At 48.5% G+C, this 6019-nt stretch overlaps 1 long non-coding RNA gene across 1 annotated transcript; it reads left to right on the forward strand.

The window, feature by feature from the left end:
* Positions 1–1355: 1355 nt before the first annotated feature.
* On the forward strand, positions 1356–2239 carry LOC127914544 (uncharacterized). The gene is made up of 3 exons (XR_008088825.1): positions 1356–1571; positions 1614–1865; positions 2020–2239. It is a non-coding gene; the product is annotated as an uncharacterized LOC127914544 (long non-coding RNA).
* The last annotated feature ends 3780 nt before the right edge of the window (positions 2240–6019 follow it).

The raw sequence follows: 6019 nt of genomic DNA on the forward strand, positions 1-6019 counted from the left end.
GTCTTAGTTTAATCCAGTCAACAATCTTTAGAAAACAGTAGCCATTTAAACAGTTGACACTAGAGGGAGCTATTGTAGCATGTGAATCTGTCAGGCATTTACCGGCAGTGATGCTGATGTAGGTACAGGTAACTGACAAAATAATGAAAACACTTGAGTAAATGAGGGATACAAAGTATATTGAAAGAAGGTGCTTCCACACAGGTGTGGTTCCTGAGTTATTTAAGCAATTAAAATCCCCTTATTCTTTGGGTCATGTTTAAAAATGTTGGCAGGCCATTATTTTGGTTTCCATGGCTATAGGATGACAATGCCCCCCATCCCCAGTCCACGAGTGCTCAAATCAAATCAAATTGTATTTGTCACATGCGCCGAATACAACCTTACAGTGAAATAAATACTTTACAACCCCTTAACCAACATTGCAGCAAGTAAATCCCACACAAAAGTAAGAGATAAGAATAACAAATAATTAAAGAGCAGCAGTAAATAACAATACCGGGGCTATATACAGGGGGTACTCACTGAATATTTTGATGAGCATGAAAACCACATGCCATGGGCGTCTCAGTCACCAGATCTCAACCCAATTGAACACTTATGGGAGATTCTGGAACGGTGCCTGAGACAGTGTTTTCCAACACCATCAACAGAACACCAAATGATGGAATTGCTTGTGGAAGAATAATGTTGCATCCCTACAATAGAGTTCCAGACACTTGTAGAATCTATGTCAAGGCACATTGAAGCTGTTCTGGCTCGTTGTGGCCCAACACCCTATTAAGACACTTTATGTTGATGATCCCTTTATTATGGCAGTTACTTGTATGTATGTAGGTGCATCTGACATGGGATAATGTAATATGTTACAAGGTAACATTTTTATTTAACTTGGCAAGTCAGTTAAGTAGAAGTTCTTATTTACAATGATGGCCTAAGAACAGTGGGTTAACTGCCTTGTTCAGAGCGACAGATTTCAACCCTGTCGGCTTGGGGATTCGATCTTGCAACCTTTACGGTTACTAGCCCGACACTCTAACCACTAGGCTACCTGCCGCCCCAACATGTCTGTGTATATTCTGTCTAATAGTATCTCCTGCTGTTAGAAACACATCATCTGAAATAATAGGGGAGTTTTTATTTTTGGCTGGGCCTTGGGTGGTTGGTTGGGATAAATCAAACTTCAACAGTCTCTGCCAAGTCTTCCAGCTAAGTGCTTCCCTCATCAGAGATTCTGTTTCACCTGTAATCTACAAGTCCTTTTTTTGTGAAAGGAAAATGCTGAGGAGAAACAAAATATAACGTCAGTAGAGGGGAAGGTGGTCTGGTTGTCATCAGCAGCAGTAGAGGGGAAGGTGGTCTGGTTGTCATCAGCAGCAGTAGAGGGGACTGTGGTCTGGTTGTCATCAGCAGCAGTAGAGGGGAAGGTGGTCTGGTTGTCATCAGCAGCAGTAGAGGGGAAGGTGGTCTGGTTGTCATCAGCAGCAGTAGAGGGGAAGGTGGTCTGGTTGTCATCAGCAGCAGTAGAGGGGAAGGTGGTCTGGTTGTCATCAGCAGCAGTAGAGGGGAAGGTGGTCTGGTTGTCATCAGCAGCAGTAGAGGGGAAGGGGAAGGTGGTCTGGTTGTCATCAGCAGCAGTAGAGGGGAAGGTGGTCTGGTTGTCATCAGCAGCAGTAGAGGGGAAGGTGGTCTGGTTGTCATCAGCAGCAGTAGAGGGGAAGGTGGTCTGGTTGTCATCAGCAGCAGTAGAGGGGAAGGTGGTCTGGTTGTCATCAGCAGCAGTAGAGGGGAAGGTGGTCTGGTTGTCATCAGCAGCAGTAGAGGGGAAGGTGGTCTGGTTGTCATCAGCAGCAGTAGAGGGGAAGGTGGTCTGGTCATCAGCAGCAGTAGAGGGAAGGTGGTCTGGCTGTCATCAGCAGCAGGTGGTCAGCAGCAGTAGAGGGGAAGGTGGTCTGGTTGTCATCAGCAGCAGTAGAGGGGAAGGTGGTCTGGTTGTCATCAGCAGCAATAGAGGGGAAGGTGGTCTGGTTGTCATCAGCAGCAGTAGAGGGGAAGGTGGTCTGGTTGTCATCAGCAGCAGTAGAGGGGAAGGTGGTCTGGTTGTCATCAGCAGCAGTAGAGGGGAAGGTGGTCTGGTTGTCATCAGCAGCAGTAGAGGGGAAGGTGGTCTGGTTGTCATCAGCAGCAGTAGAGGGGAAGGTGGTCTGGTTGTCATCAGCAGCAGTAGAGGGGAAGGTGGTCTGGTTGTCATCAGCAGCAATAGAGGGGAAGGTGGTCTGGTTGTCATCAGCAGCAGAGGGGAAGGTGGTCTGGTTGTCATCAGCAGCAGTAGAGGGGAAGGTGGTCCGGTTGTCATCAGCAGCAGTAGAGGGGAAGGTGGTCTGGTTGTCATCAGCAGCAATAGAGGGGAAGGTGGTCTGGTTGTCATCAGCAGCAGTAGAGGGGAAGGTGGTCTGGTTGTCATCAGCAGCAGTAGCAGGGAAGGTTGTCTGGTTGTCATCAGCAGCAGTAGCAGAGTTACACCTCTGTCTCTCTCTCTCTCTCTCTCTCTCTCTCTCTCTCTCTCTCTCTCTCACTTCAAGTCTCTGACAATCTCCTGGGATTTCACAACTAGAGGATCCACTTTTCACTGACAGTGTGTTGTTCTGTTATAACTCAATAGTTATCCTGCCCTGTGGTATTCCACGTGTGGCTGACTTTAAAGTCAACAAGGGCAAGGGAAGGTAGCCTAGCGGTTAGGAGCGTTGGGCCAGTTACCAAAAGGTTTCTGGATCAATTCCTTGAGCCGACTAGATGAAAAATCTGTCAATGTAATCTTGAGCAAGGCATTTTACCCTAGTTGCTCTGGATAAGAGTGTCTGCGAAATAACTAAAAGGCACTAAAACTTAAGTCGTTTTTTTGGGTAACTTTACTATTTATTTTTGACAACTTTTACTTTTACTTCACTACATTCCTGAAGAAAATAATGTAATTTTTGCTCCATACATTTTCCCTGACACCCAAACGTACTTTACAGGAAAATGGTCCACTTATCAAGAGAACATCCCAGGTCATCCCTATTGCCTCTGATCTGGCGGACTCACTAAACAGAGAACATCCCTGGTCATCCCTACTGCCTCTGATCTGGCGGACTCACGAAACAGAGAACATCCCTGGTCATCCCTACTGCCTCTGATCTAGCGGACTCACTAAACAGAGAACATCCCTGGTCGTCCCTACTGCCTCTGATCTGGCGGACTCACGAAACAGAGAACATCCCTGGTCATCCCTACTGCCTCTGATCTAGCGGACTCACTAAACAGAGAACATCCATGGTCATCCCTACTGCCTCTGATCTGGCGGACTCACTAAACAGAGAACATCCCTGGTCATCCCTACTGCCTCTGATCTGGCGGACTCACTAAACAGAGAACATCCATGGTCATCCCTACTGCCTCTGATCTGGCGGACTCACTAAACAGAGAACATCCCTGGTCATCCCTACTGCCTCTGATCTGGCGGACTCACTAAACAGAGAACATCCCTGGTCATCCCTACTGCCTCTGATCTGGCGGACTCACTAAACAGAGAACATCCCTGGTCGTCCCTACTGCCTCTGATCTGGCGGACTCACTAAACAGAGAACATCCCTGGTCGTCCCTACTGCCTCTGATCTGGCGGACTCACTAAACAGAGAACATCCCTGGTCATCCCTACTGCCTCTGATCTGGCGGACTCACTAAACAGAGAACATCCCTGGTCATCCCTACTGCCTCTGATCTGGCGGACTCACTAAACAGAGAACATCCCTGGTCATCCCTACTGCCTCTGATCTGGCGGACTCACTAAACAGAGAACATCCCTTGTCATCCCTACTGCCTCTGATCTGGCGGACTCACTAAACAGAGAACATCCCTGGTCATCCCTACTGCCTCTGATCTGGCGGACTCACTAAACAGAGAACATCCCTGGTCATCCCTACTGCCTCTGATCTGGCGGACTCACTAAACAGAGAACATCCCTGGTCATCCCTACTGCCTCTGATCTGGCGGACTCACTAAACAGAGAACATCCCTGGTCATCCCTACTGCCTCTGGTCTGGAGGACTCACTAAACAGAGAACATCCCTGGTCATCCCTACTGCCTCTGATCTGGCGGACTCACTAAACAGAGAACATCCCTGGTCATCCCTACTGCCTCTGATCTGGCGGACTCACTAAACAGAGAACATCCCTTGTCATCCCTACTGCCTCTGATCTGGCGGACTCACTAAACAGAGAACATCCCTGGTCATCCCTACTGCCTCTGATCTGGCGGACTCACTAAACAGAGAACATCCCTGGTCATCCCTACTGCCTCTGATCTGGCGGACTCACTAAACAGAGAACATCCCTGGTCATCCCTACTGCCTCTGATCTGGCGGACTCACTAAACAGAGAACATCCCTGGTCATCCCTACTGCCTCTGGTCTGGAGGACTCACTAAACAGAGAACATCCCTGGTCATCCCTACTGCCTCTGATCTGGCGGACTCACTAAACAGAGAACATCCCTGGTCATCCCTACTGCCTCTGGTCTGGAGGACTCACTAAACAGAGAACATCCCTGGTCATCCCTACTGCCTCTGATCTGGCGGACTCACTAAACAGAGAACATCCCTGGTCATCCCTACTGACTCTGGTCTGGAGGACTCACTAAACAGAGAACATCCCTGGTCATCCCTACTGCCTCTGACCTGGCGGACTCACTAAACAGAGAACATCCCTGGTCATCCCTACTGCCTCTGACCTGGCGGACTCACTAAACAGAGAACATCCCTATTGCCTCTGATCTGGCGGACTCACTAAACACAAATGCTTTGTTTGTAAATTAATGTCAGAGTGTTGTAGTGTGCCCCTGTCTATCCGTAAATTTAAAAAAAAACTAGAAATTGTGCTGTCTGGTTTGCATAATATGAGGAATTAGAAATTATAATTACTTTTACTTTTGATACGTAAGTACATTTTAGCAATTCCATTTACTTTTGATACTTAAGTATATTTAAAACCAAGTACTCTTGGAATTTTTCTCAAGTCATTTTTACTGGGTGACTTTCACTTTTACTTGAGTCATTTTCTATTAAGGTATCTTTACTTTGACTCAAGTATGACTTTTGAGTTTGTTTTCTACCACTGGTAAAAGGGGGAAAAGAAGAGTGGAGAAGTGGATTTGGAAAAAGGAAAGAGGATGGAAGGAGTTGTAAATCTCCAGCTCTGTTGAGGCTCAGGCTCCATTAATCCTGATAGATCCCTCCTTTATTTATGTTTCATTTCCTCCTCTCTTCCTCTGAGAGAGCAAGGGGAAGAGAACCCACCAGCCGTGGTTCTGCCTCTACTCTCTTCCTCTGAGAGAGCAAGGGGAAGAGAACCCACCAGCCGTGGTTCCGCCTCTACTCTCTTCCTCTGAGAGAGCAAGGGGAAGAGAACCCACCAGCCGTGGTTCTGCCTCTACTCTCTTCCTCTGAGAGAGCAAGGGGAAGAGAACCCACCAGCCGTGGTTCTGCCTCTACTCTCTTCTTCTGAGAGAGCAAGGGGAAGAGAACCCACCAGCCGTGGTTCAGCCTCTACTCTCTTCCTCTGAGAGAGCAAGGGGAGGAGAACCCACCAGCCGTGGTTCAGCCTCTACTCTCTTCCTCTGAGAGAGCAAGGGGAGAGAACCCACCAGCCGTGGTTCTGCCTCTACTCTCTTCCTCTGAGAGAGCAAGGGGAAGAGAACCCACCAGCCGTGGTTCTGCCTCTACTCTCTTCCTCTGAGAGAGCAAGGGGAAGAGAACCCACCAGCCGTGGTTCTGCCTCTACTCTCTTCCTCTGAGAGAGCAAGGGGAAGAGAACCCACCAGCCGTGGTTCTGCCTCTACTCTCTTCCTCTGAGAGAGCAAGGGGAAGAGAACCCACCAGCCGTGGTTCTGCCTCTACTCTCTTCCTCTGAGAGAGCAAGGGGAAGAGAACCCACCAGCCGTGGTTCCGCCTCTACTCTCTTCCTCTGAGAGAGCAAGGGGAAGA

The sequence above is a fragment of the Oncorhynchus keta genome, chromosome 32 (genome assembly GCF_023373465.1).
Source record: "Oncorhynchus keta strain PuntledgeMale-10-30-2019 chromosome 32, Oket_V2, whole genome shotgun sequence".
In the NCBI taxonomy this organism is placed as follows: Eukaryota; Metazoa; Chordata; class Actinopteri; order Salmoniformes; family Salmonidae; genus Oncorhynchus; species Oncorhynchus keta.